The 14,087-nt window shown below is 41.4% G+C and overlaps 1 protein-coding gene across 2 annotated transcripts in view; it reads left to right on the top strand.

Annotated features, from left to right (window-relative positions):
• METTL16 (methyltransferase 16, RNA N6-adenosine) overlaps positions 1-14,087 on the top strand; it is a 94,635-nt gene that overhangs the window by 54,868 nt on the left and 25,680 nt on the right. The window lies entirely within an intron of this gene.

Below are 14,087 nucleotides of genomic sequence, written 5' to 3'. Positions count from 1 at the left end.
TTTGGTTTGAAATTTTGATTTATCATTGGTAAAATGGAATGATAGTAGCTATCTCATAAAGTGGTTATAGAATTAAATGAATACATATTTGACATAATAATAGTGGATATTAAATAGGGTGATTTTTTTTTTTTTTTTTTGAGACAGAGTCTCACTCTGTCATCGAGGCTGGAATGCAGTGGTGTGATTTTTAGCTCACCGCAACCTCCGCCTCCTAGGTTTAAGCAATTCTCCTGCTTCAGTCTCCCAAGTAGCTGGGATTAAAGGCACGCGCCACCATGCCCGGCTAATTTTTGTATTTTTAGTAGAGATGGGGTTTCAGCGTGTTGGCCAGGCTGGTCTCAAACTCCTGACCTCAGGTTATCCACCTGCCTCAGCCTCCTAAAGTGCTGGGATTACAGGCGTGAGCCACTGTGCCTGGCCAATCTTTAACTCTTGACTATTCTAGGAGGTTGCAACATGTAGTATAAATGTTAGATAATGACTTTTTTTTTTTTTTGAGACGGAGTCTCGCTCTGTCGCCCAGGCTGGAGTGCAGTGGCGCGTTCTTGGCTCACTGCAACCTCCACCTCCCGGGTTCACGCCATTCTCCTGCCTCAGCCTCCCGAGTAGCTGGGACTACAGGCGCCCGTCACCACGCCCAGCTAATTTTTTTTTTTTTTGTATTTTTAGTAGAACGGGGTTTTACCGTGTTAGCCAGGATGATCTCGATCTCATGACCTCGTGATCCACCCGCCTCGGCCTCCCAAAGTGCTGGGATTACAGGCGTGAGCCACCGCGCCCAGCCAACATTATTATTTTTATAATTTTGTTATCTCTTAAACAATATAACCACACTTACAGGAAATTAGAAAATGGAGAAAGCTGCTTTGGCATTTAAAAAAAAAAAAAAAAAAAGGCCGGGTGCAATGGCTCACGCCTGTAATCCCAGCACTTTGGGAGGCCAAGGCGGGCGGATCATGAGGTCAGGAGATTGAGACCATCCTGGCTAACATGGTGAAACCCCATCTCCACTAAAAATACAAAAAATTAGCCAGGCTTGGTGGTGGGCACCTGTAGTCCCAGTTACTTGGGAGGCTGAGGCAGGAGAATGGTGTGAACCTGGGAGGCGGAGCTTGTAGTGAGCCGAGATTGCGCCACTGCACTCCAGCCTGGGTGACAGAGCGAGACTCCATCTCGGGGGGAAAAAAAAAGACACTGGGCGTGGTGGCTCACATGAGCCTGTAATCACAGCGCTTTGGGAGGCTGAGGTGGGTGGATTGCATGAGATCAGGAGTTTGAGACCAGCCTGGCCAACATGGTGAAACCTCGTAACCCTGTCTCTACTAAAAATACAAAAATTAACTGGGCATGGTGGCATGCGCCTGTAATCCCAGCTACATGGCAGGCTGAGGCAGGAGAATCACTTACCTGGGAGACAGAAGGTTGCAGTGAGCTGAGATTGCGACAGTGTACTCCAGCCTGGGCAACAGAGTGAAACTATGTCTTAAAAATAAATAAATAAATAAATACAAAATAAGTAGCTTGACAGTCCGGGTGTCGTAAGTCATGCCTGTAATCTCAGCACTTTGCAAACCTGAGGCTGGAGGATGGCTTCAGGCCAGGAGTTCAAGACCAGCCTGGGCAACATAGCAAGACTCTGTGTCTACAAAAAATCAGCCTGGTGTGGTGGCATGTTCCTGTAGTCCCAGCTACTTGTGAGGCTGAGGCCTGAGGATCACTTAAGTCCAGGAGGTCAAGGCTGCAGTGAGCCATGATCACACCATTGCACTCCAACCGGGGCAACAGAACGAGACCCTGTCTCAGTCAATCAGTCAGTAGCTAGTGAGCTTAACAACAGTCCATAATTAACTAATTCTTTGTTATTGGGCATTCAGAGGTTTTCTTGTTTTCACTGTTAAAAAGAACATACCACTTCTTGTTTCTTACTGAACTGCCATCTGTTGAGGCTGTTATGAATGGCTATGTTTGACCCCCGCTTTCATCTTTGATTGGGACCCAAAGTAGGGTTGTCAGTCAATAAAGGTGTTTTGGGGTATCATTACAAAGAATTGTGCCCCTCAGCTTCCTACACAGATACCAGAGATAGAGAAGTACTGGGGACAGATGGTGTACCAGCTTGTTCTCCAGGTAGTGCAGCGTTTTTGCAATTAAAACATGAAGGAACATTTCCCAGTTGTGAGCTCCACAGGGGGTAGATGCTGCTATTTTGATTTTTCCTTCATACTAAGGTAGGAAAAAGAAGGATAAGCAGCCTGAAAGATAAGGGACTACCTTATTTTATTTTAATTAATTAATTAATTAATTAATTTTCAAGACAGGGTCTTGCTCTGTCACCCAGACTAGAGTGCAGTGGCATGATCACAGCTCACTGCAGCCTTCACCTTCTGAGCTCAAGCAATCCTCCTGCCTCAGCCTCCTGAGTAGCTAGGACTATACGTGCACAACACCATGCCTGGCCAATTTTTGCATTTTTTTGTAGAGATGGGGTTTTGCCATGTTGCCCAGGGTGGCCTCAAAGTCCTGGGCTCAAGTCATTCCACCCCACCTTGGCTTCCTAGAGTTCTGGGGTTACAGGCGTGAACCATTGCACCTGGCCTTACCTTATTTTCTTTAATGAATTAGGTTATATGCATTTCATCATTTTAACTCAGGTATCATGCTTAGTTTAATCCCTTTCAGGATTGATATGGCAGCCTTGTTGATTGGTGTCTGCTCTGAGGTCTCAGGGAGAAAAGATTGGATTCAGCAGCTTGCGCCACGGTGAGCTAGCTGTGTCAGCTTACATGGCATTTCCGACTACGTGACATAGTCACTGCTTGGTTCTGCGTTAGCTGGTGAAAGAAGAGAATTCTTAAAATCAACAAGCATGTATTTTGAGTTCATCTAACAGTCTACAAAGGAATAACAGGCTGGGCGCGGTGGCTCACGCCTGTAATCCTGGCACTTTGGGAGGCTGAGGTGGGTGGATCACCTGAGGTCAGGAGTTCAAGACCAGCCGGGCCATCATGTTGAAATCCTGTCTCTACTAAAAATATAAAAAGTAGCTGGGCAGGCCAGACACGGTGACTCATGCCTGCAATCCCAGCACTTTGGGAGGCTGAGGTGGGTGGATCACCTGAGGTCAGGAGTTGAGACCAGCCTGGCCAACATGTTGAAACCCCGTCTTTATAAAAATACAAAAAGTAGCCAGACATGGTGGTGCATGCCTATAGTCCCAGCTATTTGGGAGGCTGAGGCAGGAGAATCGCTTGAACCTGGGAGGCGGAGGTTGCAGTGAGCCAAGATAACGCCATTGCACTCCAGCCTGGGCAACAGAGTGAGACTCCGTCTCAAAAAAAAAAAAAAAAAAAGTACCTGGGCATAGTGGCACGTGCCTGTAATCCCAGCGGCTTGGGAGGCTGAGGCAGGAGAATCGCTTGAAACTGGGAGGCAGAGGTTGCAGTGAGCCGAGATTGCACCACTGTACTCCAGCCTGAGCAACAGAGCAAGACTCCGTCTCAGAAATAATAAATAAATAAATAGGATAACAAATTAAAAGCCTTGGTTCCACTTGCTTGTTATAATGTAGTCTTTTGGCTGGGCGTGGGGGCTCACTCCTGTAATCCTAGCACTTTGGGAGGCCAAGGTGGGCAGATCACCAGAGGTCAGGAGTTCAAGATCAGCCTGGCCAACATGATGAAACCCTGTCTCTACTAAAATACAAAAATTAGCTGGGCATGATGGCTGGTGCCTGTAATCCCAGCTACTTGGGAGGCTGAGATGGGAAAATTGCTTGAACCCAGGAGACAGTGGTTGCAGTGAGCTGAGATCATGCCACTGCACTCCACCCTGGGCAGCTGAGCAAGACTCCGTCTCAAAAAAAAAAAAAAAAAAAGAAAGAAAATAATAATAATATAGTCTTATCCATGTCAAAAAGTGAATAATTAAAATCACTTATAAGAGCATAGGATAAAAGTTTATTTTTAGTTATATAGATTCGAAATTTATGATAGTTTAAATAGTAAATTTTGAGATCAGGTGGACATTGGGGCTGCTCCGTTGAATATCTAGGGGCATTTGTTCTGGTAATTTATTATAGGCAGCAAGGTGTTGGATTTTACTACTTAGAGAACTTTTTAGGTAAGGTTCATAATTGCTTATACCCCAAACCTCTGCTTTCCTGTTTTTCTATATTATACTTTACTTGAGTTTTTAATAAGTTTCTAAATAACCGTTCCCCAGTGAGGGGAAAAAAAGTTTTTTGGAGAAACGGTAAATTCCACTTCTGAGTTGGGGTGAGTACACAATGAGCCTGGAATATCTTCTAGTACCAGAAAGTAATGACATACTCAAAAAATGACATGTCAGAAGAACCTAGAGTGAGCTCAGGGCAAAGCTGGGACAACATGAGTTTCAAGATGAATAATGACAATAATGACTTGTAACCCATTGAATAAGATACAGTACATACAGGGGATAGAGTGGATGCCGATGAATAAATATAGAAAGAATAATAAACTATTATATTACTTATTTTTAAAATAATGTAATAGCATTTTTCATAGTTTTAAAGTTAGATTTTTCATGTATGTTATTTAGTGTATGAGGTTGAAATACCAGATTGCCAGTCTTCAATAGTTTCTGACCTATCAAATAGTTTTTGACGTATAAAAATGTCAGTTTCATACAGTTTTAACCTAATTGGTGATTTTAGAGGCTCTTAAATTTTGCAACAATCATAGTAATAATTGATTCGTGGAACAATTGGCAAAGGGAAATTTGAAAAGGAACAGGATAACTACCTAGTTTCAAAGAACCACCCCTTCCCCCTTTAGGTTACTTACAGTTACAGAGAGAAATGTGGGAGTTTACAAAGTAAAGAGTTTGCTTTGGAGAAAGCACAGGCCACCTCCCTGACCAGGTGCTCATCTCCTGATGTGACGCACCTGGAAGGACAAGCAGCGCCTCCGTGCTCTTCACGCCAGAAATGTGTCATCTGAATCCAACGACGTGGAAACTTCAGACACACCCAGTTGAGGGACTGTGTAAAATCAGCTCCTCAAAAACATTAAGGTCATGAGAGTAAAAGAAGACTGAGGAACTATTCCAGATTGAAGGAGGCTAAAGAGACATGACAAGTACATGAAATTCGCAATCCTAAGGGGCCTTGTATCGGGGAGAATATTGGGATAAACAGGTGAAATTTAAGTGTGGACTGTATTCCAGATAATAGTATTGAATGAGTGTTAAGTTTTAGCAATTTGATAATTCCTCTGTGGTTACAAAAATGAATACACTTGTTTCCGTGGGGGTGCAGTGGCTCACACCTGTAATCCCAGCACTTTGGGAGGCCAAGGCAGGTGGATCACCTGAGGTCAGGAGTTCAAGACCAGCCTGACCAACACAGTGAAACCCCGTCTCTAGGAAAAATACAAAAATTAGCCTGTTGTGGTGGCACATGCCTGTAATCCCAGCTACTCTGGAGGCTGAGTCAGGAGAATCGCCTGAGCCTGGGAGGCGGAGGTGCAGTGAGCTGAGATTGCACCACTGCACTCCAGCCTGGGAGACAAAGTGAGCCTCTGTCTGAAAAAAAGTCTAAAAAAAACAAAAACAAAAACAAAAAACAATACGCGCTTTTAAAATGGACATGCCAAAATATTACAGTTAATGAGACATGTTGATGTCTGTAACTGATTCTCAAACAGCTTAGGAAAAAACACATACACACAGAATGAAGGAAGATGTAATTGGTGAATCTGGGTGAAGGGTATACCGGAGTCATTTGCGCGAATCCTGCAACTCTTCTGAAAGTTTGAAATTATTTCAAAATAATTTTTCTTGAAACCTACCATCTCAGAGGAATTCCTAAATGTTGTAATAAGTAGAGTGCTACTTTCATCATTAAAATAGTTTAATGGATTCAAAGTCTCTTGGGTGACTAGATCTTCCTTTTCTTCATTTTTTTTTTCCACTTGCATTTTGATTAGTTGTCACAAGATGCCCGTTGAGAGTAGCTAGGATGTAGTGGGTAGGCATATTTAAAATGTGCAGCTACAATAGGATTTTTAACACATCCAATGACTTCTGCTTTTTCCATAACAAATACAACTGTTGCTGAAAACAGCGTATATATAACATTCAATCTGAAATGATTCACAGTGTGGTATTCAGTTTAGTGCAAAGGTTAAAAGAAATATGAATTCCCTCCCGAGTGTCTATTAAGTATCAATGGCATGTTTAACTATTACTAGCCTTTCTTGTCTTCTAAATATTTCTTTTCCTTCATCTCCTGAAGAACCTTACAGTATCTTTTTTTTTTTTTTTTTTTTTTTTTTTTTTTTTGAGACAAGGGCTTGCTCTGTCATTCAGGCTGGGTTGCAGTGGTGCAGTCACTGCTCACTGCAGCCCTGACCTCCCAGGCTCAAGCGATCCTATCACCTCAGCCCCCCTAGTAGCTGGGACCACAGGCATGCACCACCATGCCCAGCTATTTTTTGTAGATATGGGGTCTTGCCATGTTGCCCAGGATGGTCTCAAACTCCTGGGCTCAAGTGATCCACCTGCCTCGGCCTCCCAAAGTGCTGGGGTTACAGATGTGAGCCACCACGCCAAGCTAGTATCTTTTTTTGTTGTTCTAGGCCGCTTCTTGGCTTCTGATAGCTCTCATCTATCTAATCTGTTGAGGAATGCTAGTTTTAAAGGAAACTGTTAACCTGTTTTATGCTGTTACCGTGTCAGCACTAATTGCTCCCGATTTCTCTTCCTTCATCTTGTTCATAATATACCCAAGGCTTTAAATTCCTGGTTAATGAATCCATTTATACACTTTCTTTCTTTTCTTTTCTTTTTTTTTTTTTTTTTTTTTTTTGGAAACAGAGTCTACCTCTGTCACCCAGGCTGGAGTGCAGTGCCACCATCTCAGCTCACTGCAACCTCCGCCTCCTGGGTTCAAGCGATTCTCCTGCTTCAGCCTCCTGAGTAGCTGGAACTACAGGTGTGCACCACCACACCAGCTAAATTTTTTTGTATTTTTTAATAGAGACAAGGTTTCCCATGTTGGCCAGGCTGGTCCCGAACTCCTGACCCCAAGTGATCCTCCCACCTCGCCCTCCGAAAGTGCTGGGATTACAGACGTGAGCCGCTGTGCCCGATGATACTTTCTTAAAGGGAACATATTATTTTTCTTCTAAACATTTTTAAACTTTTCATTTTAAATAATGAAATTTATTATCCTTTAAATAACTTTACCGGGGTTTGTTTAAAGTAGTTTAGCTATAACAATTATTTCTTTATTTTCAAAGGGAAAAAGGATTGCCTAAACAAAAATAGATGTGGTCCCCTCTTGTTGAATTCACGGTGAAGACAAAATATTTGTTGATGCCCACTATTTCTAAAGTAATATAATAGTATTTTTCATACTTTTAAAATAATTAGATTTTTCATTTATGTTATTTAATGTATGAGGTTGAAATACCAGATTGCCAGTCTTCAATAGTTTTTGACCTATAAAACAGTTTTTGACGTATAAAAATGTCAGTTTCATACAGTTTTAACCTAATGGGTGATTTTAGAGGCTCTTAAATTCTCTTAGAATTTAAATTCTTGAAATTTCTTGAAATTTAAATTCTTGAAATTAAATCCTTGAAAATTCATCTTGTAGTAGGCATTTTGTATATAAACAATTAAATATTGAATGTATATCCCTTAATCTGAAATTTCCCTTTTAATGCGATTAGGTGAATTTTGAATGACACAGGTGATTATAATGCTTAGTGAGAAAAGCAGGAGACAGAATATGTATTGTTAGTTTGGCTAAGCTGTTACAAAACAAGAAGGAAACATGTAAAACATTACGATATGGTTAACCTTATTTTATGTGTATTTGAAGGTATAAGATAATCCCATTTATAAATTTATATATTTCAGTCAGTCGTCCTGAGGTAAACTTGAGTAACTCCCATTTAAGTGTGCAGTTGGATGAGTTTAGACAAATGTGGAACATTTCCATCACCCTAAAAAGTTTCCTGTTCCCCTCTGCAGTCTGTCCACACTCTGCTCCCAGCTTCCTGTAGCCCTGATGTACTTTCTGTCACAACAGTTTCGTGTGTTCTAGACTTTTCATATAAATGGAGTCATAGAAAATGTAGGTTTTGATTGTCTGCTTTCTTTCACGTAGCAGCATATCCATGCTTTTTTTGTGTCAGTGGCCTGTCCCTTTTGTTGCTAAATAGTCTGAGTATACCACAGTTTGTTCATCCATTTGCCAGTTGAAGGACATTTGGGTCATTTCCAGGTTTTGGCTAGTAGGAATAAAACTGAACATTTGCTTATAATTTTTTGTGTCTAATTAAATTTTCCCCCATCTTAAGTAAATACCTGAGAGTAGGACTCCTGGTCCTGTTGTAAGTGTATGTTTAACTTTATTAAGAAGCTGCTTTTCAAAGTGACTGTACAGTATTTTACATTCCCACCAGCAATATCTGAGAGTTTCTGTTGACACCATTTGGTACTGTTGTCACCTTTTTAAAATGTATCTGTTCTAACGGGTAGGTAGTGGTATCTCATTATGATTGGAATTTGCATTTCTCTGGTGGCTGGTGATAGGGAGCATCCGCATGTGCTTATTGGCCATTCCTGTATCTCCTTTTTATTGGTTCATTAATCTTACTGATTGGTAGTTCTTTATAGATTCTGAATACAGTCCATTGTCAAATGTGTTTTGCAAGTATTTCCTCCCAGTCTATAGTTGCCTTTCCATTTTTATAAATCTCTTTTAAAAAGACCAAACCTTTAGTGGCCTTTGTTTAAAATCAGCTGACCGTATGAGTTATTTCTGGACTCTGTTCCATTCTGTTAATCTGTGTCTATCTTATGCCAGTACCATATGGTCTGAATTATCATAGCTTTGTAGAAGTCTTGAAATCCGGCAGTGTAAATCCTCTATCTTTGTTTTTGTTTTTTGTTTTTTGTTTTCAAAATTGTTTTAAGCCAGACATGGTGGCTCACACCTGTAATCCCAGCACGTTGGGAGGCTGAGGCAGGAAGATTGCTTGCATCCAGGAGTTTGAGACCAGCCTGTGCAACATAGTCATACCCTGTCTTTATGGAAAAAAATTTGTTTTAGCTACTTGAAATCTTTTGCATTTCCATATAAATTTTAGCATCAGTTTATCAATTTTCATGAAAATGTATGGTTGGGATTGTGTTGAATTTATAGGTCAAGTTGGAAAGAATTGATACCTTAACAATAATGAGTCTTGCATTCCAACCTGGTTTAGCTGTTCATTTATTTAGGTCTTCAATATCTTTCACCTTTACACACATTATACGAACTTTATTCCTAAGTATTTTATGTATTTTCATGCTACCATAAATGGCATTTTAAATTTTTAATTTCTAGTTATGTATTGCTACTATAAGAAAATACAGTTGATTTATTTTATTAGTATTTTACTTTTTTTTTTTGAGACGGAGTCTTGCTCTGTCGCCAGGCTGGAGTGCAGTGGCGCAGTCTCGGCTCACTGCAACCTCTGCCTCCCAGGTTCAAGCGATTCTCATGCCTCAGCCTCCCAAGTAGCTGGGACTACAGGCGTGCACCACCACACCCAGCTAATTTTTGTATTTTTAGTAGAGACGGGGTTTCACCATGTTGGCCAGGATGCTCTTGATCTCTTGACCTTGTGATCCGCCCGCCTTGGCCTCCCAAAGTGCCGAGATTACAGGTGTGAGCCACTGCACCTGGCCCAACAATTGATTTTGTGTTGACCTTTCATTCTGTGGCCTTGCTGAACTCACTTATTAGTTCTAATAGGTTTTTCCTAGATTTCATGGAATTTTCTGCATAGAAGACCATGTCTTCTGTGATGTAAAGGCAGAAGTAAAGGCAGTTTTACTTCTTTCATTTCAGTTTGTATGCATTTTATTTCTTTTTCTTGCCTTACTGTACTGACTAGGATCTCCAGCACAATTTTGAATAGAAGTGGTGAAGAGTGGCCATCTTGCATCATTCCCAATCTTAAGGCAGTTTTATTATACTTTGACCATGATGATGTTGGCTGTTACAGAGTTTTTTGGTTTGGGGGTTTTGTTTGTTTCTTAGATTCACTTTATTAGGTTGAGGAAGTTTTCTTCTATTTCTAGTCTGTTTAGAGTTTTTAATCATGAATGATGAGTTTTGTCATGAAAAAGCATTGACTTTTTCCAAATGCTTTTTCTATGTCTATTGAGGTGATAATGTGGTTTGTCCTTTTTAGTCCATTAATACAGTGACTTATAGATATTGATTTTTGAATATTGAACCAGCCTTGCCTTCTTGTAGTAAATGCCCCTTGGTTATAATGTATTATTCTTTTTATATATTGCTGGATTAAATTTACTAGTATTTTATTAAGGATTCTAAAACCTTTTTTATATATCTTTTATTTTATTATTTTTTAAATTAATTAATTTTTTTTTTTTTTAAGATAGAGTCTTACTCTGTTGCCCAGGCTGGAGTGGAGTGGCACCATCTCAGCTCACTGTGACCTCTGCCTCTCGGGTTCAAGCAATTCTCCTGTCTCAGCCTCCTGAGTAGCTAGGATTACAGGTGTGTGCCACCACACCTGTCTAATTTTTGTATTTTCAGTAGAGGCGGGGTTTTGCCATATTGGCCAGGCTGGTCTCAAACTCCTGACCTCAAGTGATCCACCCACCTCAGCCTCCCAAAGTGCTGGGATTACAGGCGTGAGCCACCACGCATATAAATCCCTGACCTTTATATGCATTTTATTTTTAGTTGACAAATAATAGTTGTATTTTTGGGGGGGTACAAGGCGATGTTTTAATATACAGTCATGTGTTGCTTAATGAGGGGGGAAATCTGAGAAATGCATCATTAGGTGATTTTTTTGTTATTGTGTGAATGCTATAGATGATATAGCCTACTACACACCTAGGCCTATAATGTAATAATAGCCTGTGTTTCCTAGGCTACAAACCTGTACAGCATGTACAGCATGGTATTGAATACCATGGGCAGTTTTAGCACAATGGTAAGTTTTGTGTATGTAAACATATCAAACATAGAAAAGGGACAGTAAAAATTAAAGATAAAAATGGGCTGAGCACGGCGGCTCACACCTGTAATCCCAGCACTTTGGGAGGCCAAGGTGGGTGGATCACGAGGTTAGGAGATGGAGACCATTGTGGCTAACATGGTGAAACCCTGTCTCTACTAAAAATACAAAAAATTAGCCTAGCGTGGTGGCATGCACCTCTAATTCCAGCACTTTGAGAGGCCTAAGTGGGTGGAACACCTGAGGTCAGGAGTTCAAGACCAGCCTGGCCAACATGGTGAAACCCCGTCACTACTAAAAATACAAAAATTAGCTGGGAGTGGTGGAGGGGGTGCCTGTAGTCCCAGCTACTCGGGAGGCTGAGGCAGGGGAATTGCTTGAACCCAGGAGGCAGAGTTTGCAGTGAGACAAGATCACGCCACTGCACTGCAGCCTGGGCGACAGAGCGAAACTCCATCTCAAAAAAAAAAAAAAAAATGGTCCACCTGTGTAGGGCACTTACCATGAGTGGAGCTTGCAGGACTAGCAGCTGCTCTGTGTGAGTCAGTGAGAGAGTGGCGAGCGAATATGAAGGCCTAGAACATCACTGTATAGTATTGTAGACTTTATAAACACCGTACACTTAAGCTACACTTTACTTTTTAAAATTGTGCTATGATGTTGCAACAGCTACGATATCACTAGGCAATAGGAATTTTTCAACTTCATTTTATTTTATTTTATTTTACTTTATTTTATTTTGAGACAGAGTCTCACTCTGTAGCCCAGGCTGGAGTGCAGTGGTGTGATCTCTGCTCACTGCAACCTCTACCTCTGGGGTTCAAGCTATTTTCCTGCGTCAGCCTCCTGAGTAGCTGGGATTACAGATGCCCACCACCACATCTGGCTAATTTTTGTATTTTTAGCAGAGACAGGGTTTCACCATGTTGGCCAAGCTAGTCTCGAACTCTTGGCCTCAAGTGATCTGCCGCCTTAGCCTCCCAAAGTGTGAGCCGCCGTGCCCGGCCTCAACTCCATTTTAATCTTATGGGACCCCCTGTTGTAAGTGCCATCTGTTACTGACTGAGATGTCCTTATGTGACTCATGGTTGTATGTATTTATTGTTAAATGATTCAATCAAACTAACTAACATATTCCTCACCCAATTTTTTGTGTGGTGAGAACATTTTAAGTCTAATCTTTTAGCAATTTTGAAATATGTAATATGTCATTATTAACTATAGTCACCATGCTATGCTAAAAACTGAAACTTATTCCTGCTGTCTGAAACTTTGTGCCCTCCCACCAACATCTTCCCTTTTCCCAGCCCACCCTCCCTTGTTAAGGATTTTTATATCTTATGTTCATGAAGGATACCTGGTATACCTTTCTTATCATTATAAGAAATAAGGCCAGGTGCGGTGGCTCACCCCTGTAATCCCAGCACTTTGGGAGGCCGAGGTGGACGGATCACGAGGTCAGGAGATCGAGACCATCCTGGCTAACATGGTGAAACCCCGTTTCTACTAAAAAAAAAAAAAAAAATAGCCGGGCGTGGTGGTGGGCGCCTGTAGTCCCAGCTACTCGGGAGGCTGAGGCAGGATAATGGCCTGAACCCAGGAGGTGGAGCTTGCAGCGAGCCGAGATGGTGCTACTGCACTCCAGCCTGGGTGACAGAGTGAGACTCTGTCTCAAAAAAAAAAGAAAAAAAAAAAAGAAAAAGAAATGATATGATTTGTTGATGTAATACTGGCCTTATAAGATGAGTTGGGGAAGTGTTCCCTCTTTAATATTTTTTGGAAGAGTTTGCATATAATTAATATTATTTCTTCCTTAAATGTTTAGTAGAATTCACTAGTGAAGTGACTTGGGTCTGGAAAGTTTTTAATACAAATTCAATTTCTTTAATTGATAGAGAACTATTCAAGTTATCTATTTCTCTGTCGCGCATGGTGGCTCATGCTTGTAATTCCAGCACTTAGAGAGGCCGAGGCGGGAGTTTGAGACTAGCCTGGCCAACATGGTGAAACCCTGTCTCTACTAAAAATACAAAAGAAAATTAGCCAGGTGTGGTGGCGCACGCTTGTAATCCCAACTACTCAGGAGGCTGAGGTGGGAAAATCGCTTGAGCCCGGAAGTGGAGGTTGCAGTGAGTGGAGATCACACCACTGCACTCCAGCCTGGGCGACAGAGTGGTACTCTGTCTCAAAAACAAAAAAATTAGTTGGGCGTGGTGGCACACACATATAATCCCAGCTACTTGCGAGGTTGAGGCGGGAGAATTACCTCAACCCGGAAGGCGGAGGTGGCGGTGACCCCAGATGGTACCACTGCACTCCAGCCTGGGCAACAGAACAAGACTATCTCAAAAAAAAAAGAACTATTCAAGTTATCTATTTCTTCCTGAGTAATCTTGGGTAGTTTGTGTTTTTGAAGCAATTTGTTTCATCTAAGTTGTGACATTTATTGGCAAAAAGTTGTTCTATACCTCTTCACACCCTTTAATACCTGTAGGACCTGCGGGACGTCCCCTCTTAATACCTATAGGGTCTGTGGGACGTCCCCTCTTTCGGTTCTGATACTGAGAGTTCCGTCTTCTTTTTTTCTTGACTTCAAGAAAATTTGTTTTCATAGAACCAGCTCTTGGTTTCATTATTCTTCTCCATTGTTTTCCTGTTTTCTCTTTCCTCAGTTTCTGCTCTAATCTTTTTTTTTTTTCCTTTCTTCTTCTTACTTGGGTTTCACTTGCTCTTGTTAATTTGCTTTACAAATCGTAACTCCATCAGCATCTCTGAACTTTGATCTGTGTCTCATCAACTCAGCAAGACGTTGGACTGTGTTTGAATTTCTTTTCCCTGTACTGCAGTCTGGGAATTTCCTTCTAGGAAAGCTCTAGCAAATGCAGGCTCACCTCATTTGTTTCTGGGACTGTAGGTCTGCACTGCCAGTTATCCAATGTCTGAAAAACAGCTATTTTATATGTTTTGTCCAGTTTCCTGGTTGTTTATAGTGGAAGGGCAATTCCCATAGTAACTAATCTTTCATGGGCTGAAGCAGAGGTCCTTTACAAA

This window comes from Pan paniscus, chromosome 19, assembly GCF_029289425.2.
Source record: "Pan paniscus chromosome 19, NHGRI_mPanPan1-v2.0_pri, whole genome shotgun sequence".
Lineage (NCBI taxonomy): Eukaryota > Metazoa > Chordata > Mammalia > Primates > Hominidae > Pan > Pan paniscus.
The sequence above is the reverse complement of the archived record's forward strand: the minus strand, read 5'-3'. Positions and strand labels throughout refer to the sequence as shown.